This window comes from Lissotriton vulgaris, chromosome 1_1 (assembly GCF_964263255.1).
Source record: "Lissotriton vulgaris chromosome 1_1, aLisVul1.2, whole genome shotgun sequence".
NCBI classification, from domain to species: domain Eukaryota; kingdom Metazoa; phylum Chordata; class Amphibia; order Caudata; family Salamandridae; genus Lissotriton; species Lissotriton vulgaris.
The window spans coordinates 1,836,787,350-1,836,811,714 of NC_141685.1; positions in this window are offsets into that span (position 1 = coordinate 1,836,787,350).

A 24,365-nucleotide genomic window follows, 5' to 3' on the forward strand; every position below is an offset into this window, starting at 1 on the left:
CCATGGGTCCCTCTCTTTCCAACCATGCACAGTGTGGCAGGCACCATTGGGTGCTTGTGACAAGGTACAAGGTTTTCCCCAACAACCCAGTTTTACAATGGGAGATGTAATGTCAGTCAGAACACAGCATCCGAACGGTGTTTGGAAACATTGTAATCGGTTAGTCAGACTCGCCAAACCCAACCGACATCTTAATGAGACACAAAATTTGTTTTTGGGGGGTATTTACACATTTTTTCTGCAAACAATGTGTAGGTGGGGTAATAGATTTGATGGATTTGGAGGATATAGGTTGTTGTAAAAATAGTTAGCCCAGCTAATTTTCATTTTTGGCATTGCTGAATTAATGCTGTTTTCTCTTGTGTTACCAATACCATGCCTCCTTTCTTGGTTTGGCCAGTGTGTGAGTGTGTTTGACATAGGCCACAATTTGTCTTTGTTCCCCATGACATGTGGCCTGGGACATATTTTTTTAATAATCAGTGAGTTTTCATAGGCCTGTGTGTGTTCTTTGTTTTCTATGCCTCCTGCTTGTTGTTGTTTGACCATGTGGCTGGTAAACATTTTGTGTATCCTGCCAATATGCTTCTGTCAAAGGCCTGTATGTGTTTTTTGTTTTACTTACCTCCAGCTTGTTATTTGCCATGTGGCTGGTAGCCATTTTGTGTAGCCAGCCAGTGTGTTTTTGCCATAGGCCTGCATGTGTTCTTTGCTGTGGCTATGCCTAATTTCTGGTTGTTGGTCACCATGTAGCTGGCAGACATTTTATGTAGTCAGCCACTGTGCTTTTGCCATTGACCTTCATATGTTCTTTGTAGTGGCCATGCCTCCTTGCTGCTTGCTGTTGTGACCAAGTGCTGGCATCAATTTTATGTAGCCCGACAATGTGATTTTGCCATAGGCCTGCATGTCTCTTTGTTCCCCATGCCCTCTTGCTCAGTGTCGTTGTCGACCATGTGACACTGGCTGGCAGCCATTTTGTTCTTCCAGCGAGTGTGTCTTTGCCATAGGCTTGGATGGATGGATGAGTTATCAGTTTAATAATATGCTTGAGGATCATTGCAGTTTAATTAAGAATATTATATTTTTGTATTTAATTGTTTTCAAAATACATTTTTTTAATTGTCATTTTTTTGCTTTTAATTTATTTAATTTAACTTGTTTAATTAAAAAAAACTATTTGATTTTTTCAAAATATTGCTTGTTTTGCAATTTTATTTTCTTCATTTTTTATGTTCTAAATTATTTTTTGCAGTTTTGTCTTGGTCAATCCATCATCCATCCATCCACCATAAATGCACAACCGTGCAACAGCATTCAGTTTTTATGTATATAATTCCATTTCCATCTGGACACCCTGGATGCCATGCACTTTAGGGTAGACATATTAGCAGCCTTCATTTGTGTGATTATGATTATACCGTTTTCCCATGGGCCACCTTGCCTGCCATGACCACACGTACTAACCTTCATTTTTTAGAATTACATTTACCCATTCAGTTCACTGAGTGCCACAGTAGTCTCCTTTAGAATATATGGACTTAAAGGAAAGAGCGCTATCATTCTGTACACTGTGTGTTATTCTGATATATGGTATGGTGGTGATGTGGTTTGACTTTAAAATGGTTATTAATTTACTACCTAATTAAACAAAAAAAACACATTAATATTGCCTTTGCCTGTACTAATTTAAACTGCAAACAATTCCACATTTCACACTAAATGTTTTTCTTGCTTGTTTGCTTGTCGGTATACAAGAAGAGAAATCACTCACAGTACTGCCAAACAGGAGACCTGTGCGGTGACATCACATGTCAGTCCTCCAATCTCTTCTGCTTGTGCAGCTTAGCACAACTACCAACTGAGAGCTTTAAGAGGGCCCCAAAGAATGATGCTTCCAAGAAAGGGGTCAGTGAGAAGAAGCAGCTTCCCACCAGTGATGGGCCAGCCTATACCTTTTTGTGTAGGCTGCACTGGCCTCCCGGGAGCAAGCTGAGAGCAGCACTTCTGCATCAACAGCAGCAGCCCAACCTAAGCCCCAGACTATGTCTGTCAGGGAGGCAGCCACTGCAATCATAGCGATACTGAAAAGCAGTGATACTGAATTTGATTTGTCCCTTTCGCAAAGTAGTAACCAATCGTTTCAGGAGACAGGCCAAAGTGAACAGCAGCTACAGCCAGCAATAGTATAGCTTCTTTCTTCCTTTTTTAGAATCATTGGCTTCTGGATCTTTAGCAAGGAAAAGCAAAGGTACTACTCCGCCATCTTCTCCAAGCACCACTCCTTATGATGATAATTGGGACATGGAGTGGATCCCAGTAGAGTTCAGGAGACAACAGAAGAGGAAAGAGAAAAGAAAAGTTCCTGAAAGACATAGACTTTTGGAAGAGGATGACAAGGAGAATGACGACAAGACAATAATTATTGAAGGAGACAATGAGTCTCACATTTCTATACAACTTTCTCCGGGGGATGTGGCACAGGTAACACTGCCAGCTCCCATGTTTGCAAAGCCGAAGCTGAGATCTGTACCAGCTCCTCCCTCAGGAGAAGTATTCACTGCAGAAAGGTAAAATATTACCCTGATATCTCCAGTTTTCTACAGGCATTGGCACAGTAAAAACGTACTTCTCCCCAGTTTGGAACTTTTTTAAGGTTAGTACACAGGGGGAACAAAATTCAGTATGCAGCATCAGCAACACACATATTCATTGAGGCAAGCCTTTTGGATTATTGTACTGGTGGCCAACCAACCAATATATAAATATGCCATGCCATCTTTTGCGTGGAACACCTTAAAAAATTGCTGAAATGGTTGTAGTGGTGAGGAGAGCAGGGGAACATCATCTACAAATACGAGTCCAATCACGGAGGAAGGTGATGATGAGGAAGAAGAGGCTGACATCTTCATTCAAAGCAGCTCTGTCCCCAGCAGTGCACCAGCAGAATCACCCACTTCTGAGATCTCACAAAGCACAAGACTCGGAGTAAGATGGAGACACTGTGGCATATAGTGACTGCCCCACTAATACCCACATTGAGTCTATCAACACCATCAACTTGGTGAAAGACACCTGTGTCAGTGGCCCAGAAAAGAAGAAAATGCAGGCTACTATTTTGGCATGTTCAGGCAGAAGGGGCACTACGAACAGAACCACCCAACCACAAGTTTTTGGAATGGGGACCTGGCAAAAACGTTAGTGCTGGACCATCTCCCTTTTTCTTTTGTGGAAGGAGTGGCATTCTTACAAGCTGTGGCAGCAATAAGCCTGAAATGGAACCAATTTTGCCAGAGTTTCTGTCCCAGAGTGACAGAACGATGTGCTGCAGTTGGTTTGACAAGCTTTATAGCAAAGTGTTGTTTGTACTATACACCTGACGACAGACATGTGGACCAGTTGTCAGGCGATTGATTACATGAGCATCACTGCAACTGCATCTCTTTTGCTGAGGTAAAGCAAAAGATATCTGAAGGTCAGGGCCCTTAAGAAAAATTTAAGAGCGTTCAGTGGCCTGTAACATTGCCCATGTTTGCCATAGAGAAATCACATACAGCTGTAAATATCTTGGACGCATTTAGCAGCAAGGTGTATGAATGCCTCTGACCCAGAGTTGTTATAATTGGATTTGTTGTCACAGCCAATGGCAGTAACATGCTCAAGTATATGTCAGAAGGAGGCTAATTCAGGGTCCCGTGGTTGGCCCAATTCATCAACCTAGTTGTGTAATACTTTCTAAAAAAGGATGACATAGTCAGCAACATACTGACCACCTGCAGATGAATTTGCACACATTTGAGCTATTCTTTTAAAGTGCAGAAGCAGTTGCAGATTATTCTCAGTACTTACGGAGCGCCAGTTAAAGCTCTGATACAGGAGGTACTTACCTGTTGGAACCCACCTTTTACATGTCGCAAAATCTGTTTGCACAGTACAAACAGATCAATGACTATGTCATTTAAAGAGAAGATGATGCAGTTGGAGAAGCTATGACCATGGATTTGGAGAAATGGGGCCTGGTCAAATGCCTTACACAGATGCGTTTCCCTTTTGAGGTTTTTACATGCAAAGTTAGAAAGGAGGACACTACAATGGGCCAAGCTATCCTATTGTTGCATCTCCTACAGGACCAGGCAAAGAAGGTATCTGAAAGCTTCACCCCACAGGTATGAATGAAAACACAGAAGGACATACCTTGGTTAAGAGCGTAATCCTTTGCAACATGACATCATCTCATCTAAATATCTGATCCAGAGTATAAAAAAATACTGCCCATTCCTTTTTCTGAAGGGGATGTTTTAAAATACAAGAGGTGGATGTAGAGCTGGGATGCTTCCTTCAACTTCCAGAGAGGGCTGTCTTGTTTCACAGCAGCCAGCAACACCATCAACCAGAACCCCAGCAACAATAGCAACAAAAGGACCGGGCCCAACTTGTGCAATGTATTGGTTTCATTCTGCAGGGATTAAGTCTAGTACAGAGGTGATGGCAAAAGATAGTGAGCAAATGGCAGCACCAATGAACATCCACAGGCTGTTCCAGGAGTATCTGGATGATCCAAAAGAGGTCTATATGGATCAAACTCCATTGACTTATTGGTATAGGAGGATGGTATAATGGCCATAACTCAGCAGGCTGGCAATAATGTATCAGGCTTGTCCTGTAGTCAGTGTGTCTTCTGAGCATGGGTTCAGTGCAGCTGCTGCAGTTGTTACAGTGAGAAAGACCAGTCTCCTGCCTCAAAATTGGACGAGGTTGACTATTATCAAAATGAACCAACATTTTATAACATACAAATGCACCGTTCTTGAAACAGTACTTGGATTGGTCAGAAATTGACTTAAGTGTGTTAGATGACCAACTTCTGGATGAATCACCTGTGCTTGAGGAAGAACTCTTCTTCCTGGACTAAGTATGCCAGTGCTCCCATAGAACTTTTTAATTATTTCTTGTTGAACTTATGTCCTTGCAAAACAAAGTAGCTTGTGGAACATTCTTAATTGTGTCAAATCTATGCTGCCCCACCATTTTTTGTTACATATATTTGCAGAGTTGGACCAGTGTGCATTAAAGAAGCCTCCACAATTAATTGATGATATTGGAGACAATGCCAGCCACCCTCACATGCCTATTGCCTATACCTTCTTGCATTACTTAACACTAGCAGGTCTGCTCCAGAAGATCATGGATTTATAAGAGTGCCATACCAAATTCCAATTTGTTTCCTGCATCAAAGAAGAATACATAAACTACCCATGCTTGGATTGGAAGAGGTAACTACAATTATTGCTCAGGTGAGAGAGATATTGTGTGAGTGATGATAATTGATGATTCATGTGGTAGCAGTGTGTGGTGTGTTTAACTGTAATGTGGGAACTTTCTTCAGAAGATTGTTTTGCAATGTTTGGGGCATGAGTGATGGGTGATCATTTTTTCCCTGAATGTGATTGGCCTTTACCATCTTACTTAGCAAAAATGAATACATCTTTGTGGTCCACTCCTGTGTTCCTTCTGTTTTTCCATCATCTAGGATGGCTGCCTCAGGCAATTGTTTGATTTACAAGACTTCCAAATTCCATTCTGTTGCTTGCATCAAAGGGGAGGTAGTGTTTCTATAACAGTATTTCGAATGGAAAAGCTAACCATGCACCAATGAATGATCCTATTGTTGAGTGATTGTGAGTGATGATTGATGTGGTGGCAGACAGTGAGGGAGGGTGTTGAATTGTAATGTGGGAACTTGCCTGAGATAATTGTTTTGCAATGTTTGCCCTTTCAAACTTATACAGATTTACTTTCCGGGTCCTCTTCTTTTTTTGGTACTTAGAAACCATAACAGTCACTTTAGTTGACAAACAAAAACCTATGCAAGATACTGCAATTCTGTTTCTCCACTTGTTCTTCAACAGCAGTGTACTACACATCTATCTAACTAGGGTCATGATGACTGGTATGGGATGGAGTTCCTCTGAGTCAGGAGGAAGATGGAAACACTCAGGGTTGGAACTGGGGGAATACCTCATCAACAGCTAGAAGTAAGAAGGCATCGACTTCAGTTCAAAGGTAAACCATGAGTCTGAGGCATATTACTAAGATATTTTTGAAGGTAGAGAGATATGTTTATTTGTAAAATGTGCTTGAGCATATTTGTCCGTGTGTGTGTGTTGCACTTGTAGCAAAAGTGCCCCTCTTGTTTTTACGCTCTGCCTTTGAATCTTCTTAAGTTGATAAACTCCTCATGAAGCTTACCTTCTTTCTGTCCTTCTCTTTGACTCTAAAATACAGTTTCTGTTTTACAATCCACAGGCCTTCTTGTATCCTGTGCAAATGACAGGTAAAAGCTTAACTACCTGACCAGTCCAGACATGCACCGGAGAATGATTGACATTCCTGAGGAGAATGTAGATGCACCACCTAATTTTGCAAAGCTGTATCATTTTTCTTTTAACAATCATATTTGGGGAACAAGGTGCATGGGTTTACTCCCAAACTAGAAGACAGAACATTTAGATATCTGATAACTTGGATCTCGGGGGCAGAAGGACTGTTTGCAATTCATTTAACTGTACTCTGTCATACTCATACCTTTATTTCCTTCTTCAACAGATTGAAGATGAATGATGTGCTGCACATTTCCCAAATTAATGTTGTCCTTGAGTAGTGCTTGTCTTTATGAAACGTTACCCCAAGTGCCCTTTCCCATCCATTCATGAAACCCCTAATCCTCTTCCCTGGGCTGTGTGATTTACTGAGATGTGGCTTAATATATCCCATCAATGGATCACACACTTGGTGGAGCAGATGTGGTGAAAGCAACAAAAACTCTCTGAAGGATCCAAGTTCAAAGCAATAACCCAGACTGGCCCCATTTACCCACCCATGTATAACAATGGATCCATATTTTAGATATAGAATGAAGAACATCAGTCGTCAGATTAATCATTCAGGCCTTGTGTTGCGTAGCTGGAAACACCTAACCTAAGCTTGTCCACTCCAGACTTTAAAAAAATATCTTATGACTCAAGGATTTCGTAAGGTACTAGTACCTCTCCATCAGCCAAATTACCACTATTACTATTTTTTGTTATTTTATCACCATTAGGAATTATTTTTGTGCCAGAATGTAGTAGTCTGGTGTCAATTCTGTATAAGGCTTTAATATAACCCACTAACTCAGTGTTTTTATTTCCATTTAGTTGCCCACAATGGATAATCCTTCTGAATAATCATACAGTTGTTGCTCACCTAGGTGCAAGTGGGACTTTGCTTGTGAAGTTGCAATGCCTTCCCTGTTATTTATTCATTTATATTCAGGTAAGCGAACTGTGGAGTGAAGTAAACTAATTAAGTTAGTAAGTAAGCAAGTAACTGCTACTGTATTTGAAATTGTTTATCTAGCTTGTTTTAGGCAATATAGGTCATGTAGCATCCCCTAATGATCAAGAAAGTTAGAGAGGTATAACTCTATGACTAAGTGGTAGACTCTCTCTAACAAGCACATAAACAGGCTGCTTACAAACTGAATGCAGCAGTGCAAAGAAAAACAATCTGCTCCAGGCATAATTTTTGATAAAATATAGTTTCCCCTTTATTTTTTTACAAAGAAACCAACTCTCTCCAACCACATAACACGGTAACCCCTCTACCCACAGAAACTGACCCAAGCTCTAATGTCCCAAAATATGAAATGTCCAAAGAAACCCGTTCCCAACTCTGTTCCCACTCATTGCACCCAATCACAACAAGTCTCTCCTATCAGAACAAAACATTTAAAAAGTGCTAATAGAGGGCATTATGGATTTAGGTCCAGAGCTGCTCCAGGTTCTGCTTCATTGTAGTCAGCCAGCTCTCTCTAGGGTCCACCCACTGCAGGATATGCCACAACAATGGCCTGAAGTTTTCAGAGTGGGAGGGAGTGGCAGCAGTTGATGCCAACTGGGGGTTGTGGTGCCGATGGCATGGCCAGTAGGCTGGAGGCTGAGGGGGGCCAACTGTACTGGGGCCCAGCCAAGAGGCATTCATTACCTTCTCCTACTATTCCAGTACCACCAGATGCTGATATTCCTGCTGAACACGCTTCAGCCTCTGCCATCGCAGACAGGCCTCCTGCCTGTTGGGTCCTATGGCTGGGCCAGCAGGAGTAGCAATATCGAGAAAAACAAAAAGAAAGAAGACAAATTGTAAATAATTCTCTGTGTTTAAATTAGTGGGTGGCACAGTAGCAGTACATTGCTGGTGCCCTAGGGCCATTATTTTAAGGTAGAGTAACACCCAATTGAAAAAACTGTGATTGGATTTTTTGTCCTTCTAAAGGCTTTTCAAAGTAACTACAAACAGACCCTTAGAGTGGACAAAAAACTTACCTTTCCTTAATGAGTACAGCATTATGCACTATGGAGTGTAATTTGTGTGTTGTGCTAAAATAATGGAGCCATGCTCATTGCTATACCGCACATCAGGAATTTTGCTATTGTCTGCAGCTTGTGCAGCTGTAGTTGACAATTGTCTTTTTTTAATGTCAAAGGCCCTGCTTACCAAACTTGACATCAAATCATGCACTAACTCCCACTTTACCCACTGGCCTCGCCAACCACCGCATATTATTTCCAACAAATACTTTCTACGGGCAGTAAATAAAAAAAGGAAACTTGACTTACTCTACTGCAGGGTAGGATAGAGGGATTAGTTGGGTCAGGTAGAACATTTGATATAGAATTGAGGGGTCACTATACTGATCATTTATTCTTCATCTTTGGCTTATTCAGTCACTGTACTAGTCGACAGAAGTCAAAAGTAAAAAATCTAAACAGGTATAACATTAATCTGTATGGGAAACCATGAAGTATATTTTGGAATCACGTCACTTCATATGGTTATAAAATCAAATGGGCGACATGCCAAGAATGGATTTTCCAATATTTTGGTAGGCTAGCATGGAACAACTTAGGAAAAATAAAGCACATCTTATATGTTCAGTTTGCATTGCATTCGAAATTTTGTAAATGCAGCATTAACTGAAGGAGACGTACATTGCACAGTGAACACTGTAGTCATTTGACATCACATATTGAATCATACTGCACTTCAATCATATTTGGCAAAATGCCATGGGCAGGGAGTGGGTGGTGATGAATGATGGGTGGGATACATCTGGCTCACTTAACAAATACAGTGAGTTAAAGGAGTAGAACAGAACATAATCATAGGTTTAACCCCTTCCATGCTGGTGACGAACCCCAGCCGTCATGCACTACGGTGCTCGTGTGCTAATGACGGCTGGGGTTCGTCATGGCCCGCCCGTGTTCTGCCGGCGGCCGCACACGGGGAAAATCGCGGCCGCACGGAAGGGGTTAATAACCCTACATAAACAGCGTAGGTGAAGTAGGTGACCAGCATGCCCTTCTCCATGAGAAGAGCTGTCTTTCTTATGCGTCAAAATATTCAAAATATTCATTCATCCTTTCATTCTAATTTGCCAATAGCCACCATGAGTACAACTTTACTTTCTCTCTTCCAGTCTTTCACCAAAATTACCACTCCATTATCCATCCATTCAATAATTACCCTTTCTTCTAGCCATCCTATCACCCATCCTTTCCTTTACTCACCCATGCAACCTTTCACCCACACACCTTTCCACTTATATACCATTTTCCTTTCTTTTCATCTTCCATTCTTGCACGTTTCCCTCAAGCCATCAACACACATTATGCGAGCTTTTGGTGAGTTGCAGATAGAGGAGGCCATAGTAACTCAACCACCGCTGCAGATGCTAAAGCTGGGGCATTGATGGTCACAAGCTACCAATGTCTTGATACTAGCTAGAGAGTATAATAGAAGGCCTGGGCGGTGAACTCTGCTCCGTTTACAGAGATTTCTGCACTCCATGCTCCACGGTGCTAGCAAACTCTGCTTCGCATAGTGCAACAGAGTTTACTCCCTCTTGCGATCGTGAATGGTAAGTTCGTGAGTGCAAGCCGCTGCTCGGGTAGAATTTCTATCCGAGCGGCAGGAAGACCAGCACGATTTCTAATGTGAGAGCACACATGAGAATCAAGTAGTGCCACTTGCATGAGACTTGCAATGCTAGGACAGACTCCATGGCAACAAACACAGGCAACCAGGCAACTCCCCTGCACACGTAACTCCATCTAGCACAATGATGTTTTTTAACCACGTCGTGGTGTACCACGTAGCAGAACTCTGCTCACTGCACCCAGGCCTACTCCTATCATTGACCCATGGCATTCCCCTAGCTGGGCATCTTGGCCAGACAAAAGCCTTGAATAGGTTAATGTAGGAAGCTGGCTCTCAATATAGTGTACTACAAAGAAGCACAGTGTGAAGAGTGTCACGAGAACCCCCAAATGGTACACAAAGTTAAAAACCCATAGTTATAGTTTCAATGCTCTGTTTGTGGTAGTGTGGGTGAGCAGCTAGACTTATCATAGGCCAGTGCTAATTTTTGTTGTATAAATCCAAGACCAATTCATAAAATTATATTGATTTTCATAGAGCTTTTGAGACCAATGACACTGGTCTAAGCTAAGTAATTTCAGAGTTAAGATCTTGCAAAGTTCGGGAAAATATGTCACTTTTAGAGGCAATTACGTACCCTAGAAAAGAATAGGGAAAGGGTAGGAAATTAGACAATGCTTTTACAAAGTTCACCTTCTTGTTTTAGGCCAATGTCAGTACCAGGTCCAAAGTTCCAACAGAAGATGTTAGGGAGCGTACCGGATCGGATGGGAGCCGAGTGCTGAGTGTCTTGGAAGGTGGTGCGCAGAGAAGAAGGGGGCCACTGTACAGGGGGGCTTAAAGGAAAGTCTGGTGGGGATTCTTCAGGAGGTCACAAGGGATTGCGGATCACAGGAGCACAGCTGGGTAGTCGGTGCTAGGGGCTGGTGGGGCTTGGTGCAGAGCAGCCAAGCCCCACCAGGTCATCTGGGCATTGTGCATCTTGAAGTCCTCACAGTCAGGAGCAAGCAACTTGGAGAAGCGATCTTGGGCCAGCTGGGCCAATCAGGAAGTTGTTCTCAGGGGTCTTAACTTCCCCTGATGCTTTGGAAATCTTGAGTGGTGTTTTCCATTGAAAGTCCAGTTACATGGGAATTAGTATGCCGTGGGGCTGTTAGGTCTTCAATTTTGATGAGGAGACAGATTTTAACCTTCAGAGCTCTTGTACCTTTTCTTGCATTAGTGCTATGTTGAGGCCGTTGGAAATCAGCAAATTGACAAACTGAGATTCACGGTATCGATGCCTGTGGTGAACATGGGAGTGATACCTTCACTCGAAGGGGCTCTTAAAGATTGCATGAAGGCTGTAGTGTCTTGGTTACTGCAGATGCAGTGGTAGTCCTTAGCGGAATTGCCTCAAGGTACCTGATGGCATGATCCACTGCCACCAGAATAAAGTGTTCTTGGAGGGTCAAGGGAACCAAAAGTATCAATCCCTACCCTTACAAAGGGTACCCTAACCACCAGATATACCTTCAGGTGGCTACCTGTTTTGCCACTGGCCTGACAGTTGCCAGAGGAGAAGCAAAACTTCTTCACCTCCTGGGAGATTCCTGGCCAGTAGAAGTGATTGACTAAAATACTCCAGGTTTTTGTCTTGCCAAGATGCCCAACTAGGAAAATGTCATGGCCCAATGTAAAGAGAAACTCTCTAAACTGCTGAGGCACTACCACTCTCTTAGTGGCACCAGGTTTGGGGTCCCTGTCCTCGGTGTATAGGAGTCCCTCTTCCCAATACATCCTGTGGGGACCACTGACTCTTTCCTTGTCCTGATATGCAGCTTGCTGCCACAGGCTTTCCAGAGTGTGACAGATTCCCTGCCCCTGAAACCGAGTTTGCCTAGAGGGTCTTCCTGGGCCTAAGAGCTCTGCAATGTAAGGCCAATCTCCTGAGGCTCAGTTCCCTTGAGGCTGACAAGTCTTCTACCTGAGAAGAAGGGAGTTGGCCTATCTGTTTTGAAGTATGTTTCCCATACTCCCTGCCCTTTCGCTTGGAAGATTGGTCCACAATTGCAGGTACCAACACTTCTTTTTCACCGTGGGTTTTGTGTTGTGATCTGATTTTCACACACACTCATTCAGGTATTCCCAGCATGACTGCATTGGTTTTCCTCTCTACCTCAGCTCATGTTGAGTAATCCAAATAATTTCCAATCAGACCAGGGATAGCAAAAGACGCAACTACCCTTCTGAGGCTACCAACCCCTCCCTTTATAAGGTCACCAAGGACATTGGATGTTTCTTAGCTTTGAGGACTGTAAAGGTATGTCAGGGCGATATTGATTTGGGAAACCAGTGGCTCAGCCACCATGGTGATACATGTACTGATGTCCCTTAGGACTTCTACCCTAATCCCACTAATATATGGCTCTTATCTGTTTTTCTCCAGGTTACCGGGTCAGACAGCCTCAGAGGGCTCATTGGCATGGTCAGGGCTTACCTGTAATCCCATCTGGAAACTCACAACTGCATTTACTGCAGGTGGATTATAAGCATTCTTTTTGTTTTGGCAGATAGAGTCTCCAGTTAGGTGGCCAAGTGCCTTACAGCCATGACACCAAGTCTTTTTGGGATAAACTGTTCTTACCCTGGTACCCACCCTTGGATTGGAAAGAGTATCTGGGCTCACCCTCCTGAACAAGTTCTTGGGGGTCTGAGGAAAACTCAGTATCTTTTTTGTCTTTTTTGTCACCATCCTTAGGGGGTATTTTGGCCTCTTTCTTTTGTTACCTCTACCAATGGTAGCTTTAGTCACCCTTGTTTTAACCCAGTTGTCTGCCTTCTTTTCCAAATGGCAGAGGGGAAAAGTGGACCTAGGTGTGCCAGCTGCTGCTGTTACTTCTCATTGTAGCAATTACTGAACAAAAATGTTCTTTCATTGCTAAATTGTAGATCCCTTCATATTCATTCACATCACAACCACTTTTGCAGGGATTCTGCACATAAACAGACCTGTTCGCAGGAAAATGGGACCTCAGTGTACAGGATGTGAGCCTTACCACCACCTTAGTGCCCGCAAACCCAGGAGCGACTAGCTATAGTGTCTCACTCGTTCTCTTGCTCACAAATGGAGAAACCAATGATTATGTCAAATCAGAAAGGGGGGACAAAGAAGGAACTGTGATCCATTGAGCTTCCTTAGTTATGCATCAAATATCATATGGGGAATGGATCACTTGACCTGACTAACCAGGGTTTGCAAATTTTGTGAAATATACCGATAAAAAACCCTCATTCACGTACAGAGGTCAGATTGGCGGTATATATTAATTCTCCGCTCTGCTCTTAAAAACGTGACAGCATCATCATAGGGTTAGTTTTAATGCTTCCTCCATCCGGAGGTGAACCACTGGTTAATACAGTAGTGATCAGAGAATAAAGTGAGTGTTTTAGTGCAGTGAATCTCAAAAGGTGATGTTAGAAATCTCGTATAGCCAGATTCGTACATTGAATGAGTATGGGTTTGAGATGCTTTAAAAACTAAAGTTCACCTACACTTGAGGTTCCGTGACGATTTGAACCCGTATTTTCAACATTGTCATAAATTCATAATTTTGGTACCAATGAACCGCAAATGATCCATTTAGTATATCCTGGTGTTTTCGCTATGCTACGAGCAAGAGCACTCCTGTAATAACCACATTTCCGATACACCAATGGCATCCATTTTAGATCATGGCATCCATCTTGTTTTCTTGCCCTCACATAGTCAATGAACATGCAGTGACCTCTGATCATTTGATTTCAATTAAGGACACGTAGGCTTTAGCCGACGATTCACCTCTCTTATGACACGTGCACCTTAGGACAGAGACGCTGTGGCCGCATGACTCGGCAGAAGCTGCCTCCTCTGCCCGAGGCCAGTCCTGCTATACTGGTTCTCGTGTTCGTTGGCCTGATCATGATTAGGTGGCCGAAGCTGGTAGCCTTGCCCATTTACGACCCACAAACATCTCTTATCCTGCTTTTCTATCTTCTGCACCTGGCCCTGCTCCTTTCCTTCTGGGCCTTTATTAGGGGGAGGTAACGAAATTTACGATGAGGCGGTCCGGCTCTTGAATGTAAAGATGACATGGGATTATGATGGAACAGTGGGAAACCTCTCATTCGAAATATTTTGACATCAGACATGGTTGACGATTCCTGTGTAACGCCAAATATTTATTGTTTAGGACATCATGTTTGAGAAACACACTAGTATGTGGAGAATGTTGCCCCCAGTCAAATATTCTGTATTTAAGGAGCAACCACTTAATGCAATTCGAACAGTCTCCTAGATTCTGCCCGTGTGTAGTTTCTGTGACTTCTGTGTCCCTGCAGTAATAAACCTTTGGTCTTTGACGCCACCATCGAGAGGCCCGTGTTTCTGTTTATTTGTGCACCGAGACAGGTAGAACTCAGGGGTCTTCGGGTGTTGTCCCTGACACCTCTGGACGGTACCAAAAAGTCCAGAACTCCAATTGGCGCCCAACGTGGGGCGACGTCATTCGGTTCCGGTCCAAAAGCCTGAAGAGTTCGAGAAGCTTCGTGTGAAGATTCCGGAGGGAGGCGCCCCACTTCATCGATCCCGGCATATCGCAAAAGTGGCCTGACGTTCTCTTCCACGAGGGTTCCCGTTCGGACGGCTGCAGTGGTCCGTTACCTTTTACCGTCGCCCTGTCTTGGACCCGAGGTGCAGACCTTAGTACAGCGAGACGTGACGGGTTTCTCCTTGGTGACGTCTTCAGTACCTCAGTTAAGTATTAAGTGGTTGCGAGTTGTTTGGTTACTTCGTAAGGGTTCGGATAATCCTTTTAGTTCCTTGGTTTGGTTTGGTTTTGTAAGATTATCACTGGTTGCTCTAGTTACGATAATCTTTTTGGTTTAGTCTGGGTATCGATACATTTGTTCTCTTTGGTAGGCCTAAGTTTGAGTGCGCACTGTTGTTTGTGTTTATTCTGTGTTCCGGTTTATAAAAGTCGGAAAAGTTGTATGTTTTCATGTTTTGGTTGCAACAGGGATTCCCGGTTGGAGGACTCGTGTTCGGTTCCTCCAATTGGAACTCCCCTTTATGATCTTTATTGCAAGTTTGGTGTGGGCCCTATCTCTTATAACGAGGTATGGATCCGCTATACGGAGAAAGATGGTGTCCTTAGTTGGCCACTGCATGGTAGTTTTGAACCTGAAATTCTCGATAATCTAGAAAGAAGATTCTTTAAAAAGAAAGCCCGGCCGGCAATGTTTGATTATTTCCGTTGTTGGCGAAAAGAATCCAAACAGAGAGAGACTAAAAAGTTGAAGAAAGAACAGAAAGAACAGGAGTTGTCTCTAGAACAGTCTGCTAAGCAGCTGCAACTCAATGAATCTGAGAAAGCGATAGAGGTAGCCGATAGAGAGCGTAATTTAGCGATAGACAAGTGCTACCCTGCCTTGCCATCGAGTACAACTAAGATACTGGAGGATTCTGAAAATGATCCCCTGTTGTCTTACTTGTTGAGGTCACCTCCACCATATGCACAGGGTGCTACGGCTCCACCTCTGCCGAATGTTGTGTTACCGGTTGCTGGACAGCCTGGTATACCTGCTCCTGCTCCCCTGAAACAAGCTCCTGTCGTCCCTGTCGTTATCAATGTTCCTCCGGCACCCCCTCTTCCAGGGTTGCCAGCTCCTTTGCCTATGCCTGTACCGCTGATACCTGTTGTTTCACAAGCTACTTTGCCTGCAACCCCTACTGTTGCTGTTTCTTCTGTCCCGACTACTACTCTTCTCCAAACTTCTGCGAGCTATATGACTCCGCTTTCTGTTCGTCGGAGAATCACTGATTCTGTCTCTAATATTTTCTCTCCCTTTTCCAAAACTTTGATAGGGAGTCCTATCGCTGACTCCGTTCAGAGACGTAGTCAGCTTCCTAGTAGTGAAGAACGTGGAATATTAGACTCCACTGCCCTTAGGTGGATTTCGAAAGTTGGAAGGTATAGTGTGCGGGATAAATTAGATACATTCATGCAATGGAAGGAACCGACACAACGATATGTGTTTGATGTCATGTGGTCCCTCTTACGTGAAGAATGGGAAGAGAGCGAATCTGAACAGGTACCGGATAAATTAATCCAAGTTCAACAAAAATTTGCAGCAGGTATGATAGTTGGCCAGGAGATAAAAGAAGCAATGGAATTAATTTTAGATTTTAGATTCGATCCTTCCCTTCGTTCACCAAGAGAGTTAGAGAAACGTAGTACGAAACAAGGTCGACAATATCCTATGAGGGAGGTTCCTCCAATTTGGCGCGAAGCTGTGCAAGCTGATGCGGTCCGTGGTATTGCTGCCGCTCCGGCGCAATTCCAGAGAGCGTGGATACACATTCCGTGGAAGCGGGCCGAAGTGTTAGCAGTGAAACAGGCCTTGCCAGATCCGCGTAAAAATCCTGCTGGGTACTACAAAGAGTTAGCGCAAACGGTTGAAGCTTGTGTAATGAACCTAGCGGACATTGATATGTTATTTGGTAATGTAGTACCGCAACCAATTTGGGCTAAAATTCGTAGAGAAAATCATCCAGTTGCTCTAGGTGGTGACTGGGCAGCTATTATTGCAGCAGATGGTCAACAAATTGGGGGTTCTAAACCTGAACCTTTAATTGCTAATTTGCCCGGTAGAATAATTGATTTAATGAAAACTCTGATGCCGGCATTGCGTGTTAATTGGGACAAGTTATCCGCATGCAGGCAGAAGAAAGACGAAAGTGTCTCCGACTTTTTCACCAGATTCGAAGAGACTTTCGTAGATCACAGTGGTCAGGATATGAGCACAGAAGGAGGTCAGAGATTATTTGTTGATAAGTTTGTGCACAATCTATTGCCAGAGCTTAGTAATAAATTGAAGAATTCTGAAAGTGCGTGAGCTGTCTCTACGACTGCGCAGATACTTGCAACTGCCCAGTACTATGAAAATAGGGATAAAGAAGAGAAGGAAAAATCAGATAAAAAGACGAAAGATTTAAAAACTAAAGTCCTTTTGCAACAAGCGTATCCGCCTCGCATGAATCAAACGAATACACAGCAAGAGTCATACCAGAGGAATGACTATGGTTCACAAAGACCGCAATACCAATGGAATCAATGTGCTTATTGCAAAAAGGAAGGTCATTACAAGAATGAGTGTCCGGTACTGGCACAGAATAATGCTGCAGCAGCTCAGAGATGTCGTGGTGGTTCTATGCAAAATTCTAGAGGTCGAGGACGAGGTGCTATGCCTCCACAAACGAATGATCGCCCTTCTAATTATTTTGATCAACAAAATGGTCAGTCTACACAGCCAGCTAGATCTCAACAGTATCATGTTGAAGATTATTGTGAAGGTGGTGAGGAATTTCAGCAAAATGAGTACTAGGACAGCCATGGACAAAGAGAGGGAGTAGTGTCAGTTCCAGTAGACCAGAGTGGGCCTTATGTCGCAGTAGCTACATCAGGTGTTGTCGAACCATTTCTGTTGGATACTGGTGCAGCAAAAAGTTCTATCATACATGCAAAACTCCCTGGCGCACCTTTGTCCGGCTTAACAAATGTTTCTGTAGGTTTTTCAGGCGCCCCTGTTCACAACCCCGTTTCTGGTCCGTTGTCTATTTCTGTTGGGCCTCGTCAATTGAAAGCTCCCTTGATTTTGACGACTGGTTGTAATGAAAATCTGCTTGGTTTAGACTTGTTAAAATGCCTATATGCGACATTGTACTGTTCTCCTTCAGGAGTACAGCTTACATTAGGTAAGAGAATCATCTCCCCGATGTATTTGTCAATGGATGCGCTCCCACTGGAGCTGCGTTCTCTCCCTGAAACTCTTTGGGCGACTGGTCCTAACGATGTAGGCCTTTTGGAAATTCCACCATATGTAGTGACCTTGAAAGCGAATGTCAAATTTCCTCGAATCCCGCAATACAAAATTTCCAGTGAAGGTGAGCGTGCGCTCTTATTGATCGTGCAAGATTTGATCAAAAAGGGCGTAGTAGAAGAAACTCGAGGAAATGTCTGTAACAGTCCTGTATTGCCTATTTTGAAACGAACTGACCCCACAAAGCCTCCAGTCTATAGGTTTGTAATTGACCTTAGAGAGGTTAATAAAATTGTGATTCCACAGTTTCCTGTGGTTCCAGACATTACTGCATTGTTAACGTTGATTCCTGCTACAGCCACGTGGTTCTCTGTGATCGACTTGAAGAATGCCTTTTTCAGCATTCCGATAGCCGAGGAAAGCAGAGATATTTTTGGCTTCTCTCTAGGAGGACGAAGCTTCAGGTTTAAACGTGCTCCACAAGGCTATTGTGAAAGCCCATCCATTTACAGCCAGGCATTAAAAAGTCAGTTAGATTCTTTTGTACTTCCTCCTGGTTCTGCCTTGGTGCAATATGTCGATGATCTTTTAGTGGCTGCCGATGACAAGGAAACTTGCAAAGCAGCTACAATTTCTCTATTCAATTCAATTCAATTCAAATGATCTTTATTCGGATTTAATACATCCATAAAAGTACATACAGAATGAGAATACAATTTCTCTATTGCATCATTTGTCTGATTTGAACCACAAGGTATCTCCTTCCAAAATGCAATACTGTTGCCAAGAAGTGACCTACCTAGGTCATCTCTTGTCAAAGGAGGGAAGAAGGTTGACCCCAGAGAGAATAAAAGCAATTACACAGATGAATGTTCCTAGCACACAGAGAGAAGTGCGTGCGTTTTTGGGTATTACTTCATACTGTAGGCAATGGATCCCAAATTTTTCTCTTTTGGCAAAACCATTAGTGGCTTTGACTGGGAAAGGTGTTCCGAATCCAGTGCCATGGTCTGACGAATGTCAGCAGAGCTTTTCTGAGTTACGAAATGCACTATGTTCAGCTCCTGTATTGGGTACACCTGACTACAGTAAGCCATTTACACTCTATGTTCACGAGAGAGAAGGTTGCGCGTTGAATGTTCTAACGCAGAAATTTGGTGATAAACAACGCCCTTGTGCGTATTTTTCATCAACATTAGATCCGGTAGCCAGAGCGTTGCCTAGCTGCTTGAGAGCTACAGCGGCAGCCGCAGCGTCCATTCGACAATCTGCTGGTTTGGTTATGAACAACATGCTGGTAGTCATGGTTCCACATGCCGTGGATACACTCATGAACCGAACAAAGACGCAGCATCTTACCAGTGCTAGATTATCAGGCTATGAGCTGACACTGTTAGCGAGTCATATTCAGATCAAAAGATGCAATGTATTGAATCCAGCAACATTGTTGCCGACTAGTCAAGAGTCGAGTGATTCCGAACCACATGACTGTTGTTTTAGAACCGAGGAAGAGACAAAAGGACGAATTGATTTAAAAGACACTCCGTTGTCAGATCCAGATGGCACGTTGTATGTTGATGGGTCGTGTTTTAAGTTGGAGAATGGTGATGTGACAGCTGCCTATGCAGTAACGACTTTGAGTACGATTGTGGTGACTGCAAGAGTGAGTCAGAATTCTGCCCAGGCTGCAGAATTGATTGCGTTGACTAGAGCGTGTGTTTTAGCTAAGGGAAAGAGAGTGAATGTGTTCACAGATAGTCAGTACGCATTTGGCGTAGCCCATAGTTTTGGACGATTGTGAAAGGAAAGAGGTTTTCTTACGTCCCATGGGACTAAGATACAGCATGGTCAGCTAGTTAATGACTTGTTGGAATCTCTAACCTTACCAATGGAAGTTGCGATTGTGAAGTGCAGTGCTCATCGAGCAATCACGGATGATGTTGGTCGAGGAAATGCCTTTGCTGATGAGACAGCAAAACAGACAGCTAGGAATCCGATGAGTAGGATGTATGTTGCAACGTCTGCAAGATGGGTTACTGATTCGGGAATGTGTGAAGACACAATGGAAAGTGTGAGAATGATTCAAGAAGAAGCGACTGAAGAGGAAAAACTTGCATGGAAAGAAACGGGTAAATTGGACTCGAATGGATGTTGGATTGATTTGACGGAACAGCAGCGTTGGATGTTGCCTGATGCGTATGTGCTTGCGGTAGTAACGATGGCGCATGGAGCAGCGCACATCAGTTCTAAAGGGATTTGTAAGATGTTGGCTCCAGTCTGGAAGAATGATGAAATTAGTAAGTGTGCAGAAAGAGTAGTGAGAAACTGCATGATATGCCTGATGCATAATTCTGGCAAGGGAACCCCCACACCTGCTGGTCATTTCGCTCCTCCTTCCTGTCCCTTTGAAGTGATTCAGTTAGACTTCATCCACATGGACCGATGTAATAATCTTAAGTACGTCCTAGTGGTAGTCTGTGCTTTTTCAAGATGGATCGAAGCTTATCCACTTAAAGACAATACTGCTTTGTCTACTGCCAAAATTCTCCTCAAAGAATACTTCCCCAGATATGGTATGCCACGGATTGTATGGTCAGATAATGGAAGTGAGTTCGTAGGGAAAGTTATGCAGAGTGTGTGTGCAGGCTTAGGAATAAGGCAAAAATTCCACAGTGCGAATCATCCCCAGTCAGCAGGTTTAGTTGAAGGGTACAATGGCACCCTCAAACTGAAACTGGCTAAGATACAAGCCTCCACGGGCTTGGCCTGGCCAGACGCTTTACCTTTGGCCCTGTTATCCACAAGAGCGACTGTGCATTCCCGAGTAGGGCTTAGTCCCTATGAGATAGTGTTCAGTCGCCCTGCTAATATTTGGGGGGTACCAAGACCTAGGGAGTTTAAGCAGCTGGAATACCCAATGTTAATTGATTACCTTTTTGACTTGACTGCTAAATTGAGTCTCATTCATCAACAGGTTTTCGATGCATTGCCAAAGCCTCCAGAAAGTCCAGGCCATCAGCTGAAACCTGGAGATTTTGTCGTCGTAAAGAACATTGGACGAACCAGAAATCTCCAACCAAAATTCGTTGGACCATTCCAGGTGCTGTTGGCGAAGAGGACTGCTGTACGAGTGGCCGGTAGAAAGAATTGGATCCACGCGACGCACACCAAGCGTGTTCCCTTGCCACTCCCTTACGATAACTGGGTGAGAAAAGGAATTGGTGCCTCTGAAACCGAACCAGTTCCTAGATACATTCCTTTCAGTGATGCAGAACTAATTACTGATTCACCGAACTCTGACTCCCCATCTGGAACTGCCCCTTTGAACACTGAGCATTTGTCCTCTGCATCAAACGAACACTTGTCATCTGCGAACCTGAACATTGTTACTCCTGCTGAACACAATCTATTTCCGGATCAAACTACACCAGGAAAACTGAGATACAACTTACGTTCTCACTCAAAAGACTAAATAAAGCAGAAAACTGCCTATTTTTCATATTTCAATTTGATACATTTGCCTCCAGCCAGGAAGTTTGCTAATATTTTGCTTTTCTTTATGTATATTTTGTTGTTTTAATTGCCTTGCCGTCTGGGTAGCCGTAGGGTTGTGGCTGTGTGCCTAGTTGAATCTGCAGGGGCCAGACACAAGGTCGGCCTTTCTGTTAGTTCTGGGAACTCCCAGGGCTGATAGAGGCATTTTCAACTACGTACACATCATCAGTGGTCGCGAGCGGTTGTAGAAGATGGAGCTTCCTGAGCTGCACCGAGAGAATGTAATTTATGTTCGCAGAAATAGACTTTACAAGATTCTTCATAACAAATGTTTTCTGATGCAATGTGCAGTTATGTTTTTAATTATTTTAATAATGTTGGTGGGTGGAATCGTCTTAGGCGTCCATTTGATTTTTGCACCGATAACAACCACATTACCTCCCCTAGATTCTGTTCCTTCTACTATTGCTTCCTACCATTCCTTTCATCCGTTTCCTGAACATGAACAAGCTCGACGCTCAGAATTCATAAACAACACTTTTGTACAACTCTTGCATCAACACCAACTGGTAGTTAACACAACAGACTGCTGGGTATGTGGTCTGATACCACACACTATGGATAAAGGCATCCCCTATCTGGTCTTGCCTTTTAGCTATAATGGATCATTTCAGGCCTTTCAGACTATTTTTGTCTATGCCCTTGAGACCTATCCCCCGCGTCCACCACGTTCCACTAAATATAACTCTGCCAATAAAGCTTTAGTCAAGGGAATCATTGACATGATTAAAGACGTCAATAACACCCTATCTTATCCTAGAGATGAATTACGAGTATATCTGAGTTGGAATTCTACGGAGTATCGCATTAGTTTGGGTGAAAGCAAGCGTAAGAGCTCCACTCCAATTTGGGTCGTACCTCACCGAGGTCAAGTCTGTTTGCAAGGAAATGGGAGAAATCCAAGAGCCCAGCTAGGGAAGAGTGAGTGCATTGAGACTTACGTGTATCCGTCTAACTCTTCCCCTGCCTTTCTTACTGCTAGGGGTACCTACTTCATTTGTCAGGATAGGGCATATACATGGTTGCCTGCTGACTTTTCAGGTTCATGCTATATTGCTCGACTATTGCCTCCGACATACACTGCCTCTCCAGATTATCGCAAGACCAGAGTAGCAAGAGGTGTTTTCAGCAAGGAAGATACCGCTGGTCAGGAAGCCGGAGACTTCTTCAAAGGTTTCCTTCCGTTTTGGGGGCCTATGGCCAACAGTAGAAATATACGTCAGCTAACACGGGTAGTTGAATCTACTATTACAGAAACTGCAGGTGCCCTTAGTAATTTAACAGCTGAGCTCCAGGCGGATCGTCTCATGACGTTGCAGAATCGTATGGTTCTAGACGTAATACTTGCAGATCGAGGTGGGGTATGCAGAATGATCCAATCGAGCTGCTGTGTTTTTATCCCCAATAATGCTCCGACAGTATATGAAGCGATCTCTAAGCTTCATAAAATTTCCGACTCTATCCATGTAGACAAGGGAAACTGGTCCTTAATGGAATGGCTCTGGACTGTACTCTCAGCGTGGGGATGGAAGGTTCTAATGGTCGTTGGTATTATCTCAGTATTCCTATTCTCGTGCTGCCTTATTATCCAATGTGGTCCCGCTTTGTGTAGTCTCTGTGCTGCAACCTGTCTTAGAAAACCGCCTGTATTTGGAGACAAGGTGCGAGAAAGGATAATGATGCAACAACATGTTACTGACTTAATGAACATCGAGATAGACTCTGACATAGATTGAGTAGTTGCCTATGTAAGGGCAAAAGGAGGGTCTGAGGTTCCGTGACGATTTGAACCCGTATTTTCAACATTGTCGTAAATTCATAATTTTGGTACCAATGAACCGCAAATGATCCATTTAGTATATCCTGGTGTTTTCGCTATGCTACGAGCAAGAGCATTCCTGTAATAACCACATTTCCGATACACCGATGGCATCCATTTTAGATCATGGCATCCATCTTGTTTTCTTGCCCTCACATAGTCAATGACCATGCAGTAACCTCTGATCATTTGATTTCAATTAAGGACACGTAGGCTTTAGCCGACGATTCACCTCTCTTATGACACGTACACCTTAGGACAGAAACGCTGTGGCCGCATGACTCGGCAGAAGCTGCCTCCTCTGCCCGAGGCCAGTCCTGCTATACTGGTTCTCGTGTTCGTTGGCCTGATCATGATTAGGTGGCCGAAGCTGGTAGCCTTGCCCATTTACGACCCACAAACATCTCTTATCCTGCTTTTCTATCTTCTGCACCTGGCCCTGCTCCTTTCCTTCTGGGCCTTTATTAGGGGGAGGTAACGAAATGTATGATGAGGCGGTCCGGCTCTTGAATGTAAAGATGACATGGGATTATGATGGAACAGTGGGAAACCTCTCATTCGAAATATTTTGACATCAGACATGGTTGACGATTCCTGTGTAACGCCAAATATTTATTGTTTAGGACATCATGTTTGAGAAACACACTAGTATGTGGAGAATGTTGCCCCCAGTCAAATATTCTGTATTTAAGGAGCAACCACTTAATGCAATTCGAACAGTCTCCTAGATTCTGCCCGTGTGTAGTTTCTGTGACTTCTGTGTCCCTGCAGTAATAAACCTTTGGTCTTTGACGCCACCATCGAGAAGCCCGTGTTTCTGTTTATTTGTGCACCGAGACAGGTAGAACTCAGGGGTCTTCGAGTGTTGTCCCTGACACCTCTGGACGGTACCAAAAAGTCCAGAACTCCACACTGCAGACAAGAAGAGACTGGACTTTCTAGCCATTACTATTTATGTTGAGAATAACACCCTCCAGATAAAAACCTTCTTTAAGCCAACATCTAAGAACAGCTTGCTCCCCTACAAGAACTTCCATCCACGACAACTAAGGGACAACCTTCCCTATAGCCAATTCCTGCGCCTCAGACGTAATTGTAGCAATATTCAAGATTATAAGAGACGAGCTGAAGATCTATGCAACAAACTGAGGAACCGCGACTACTCTTAGAAAAC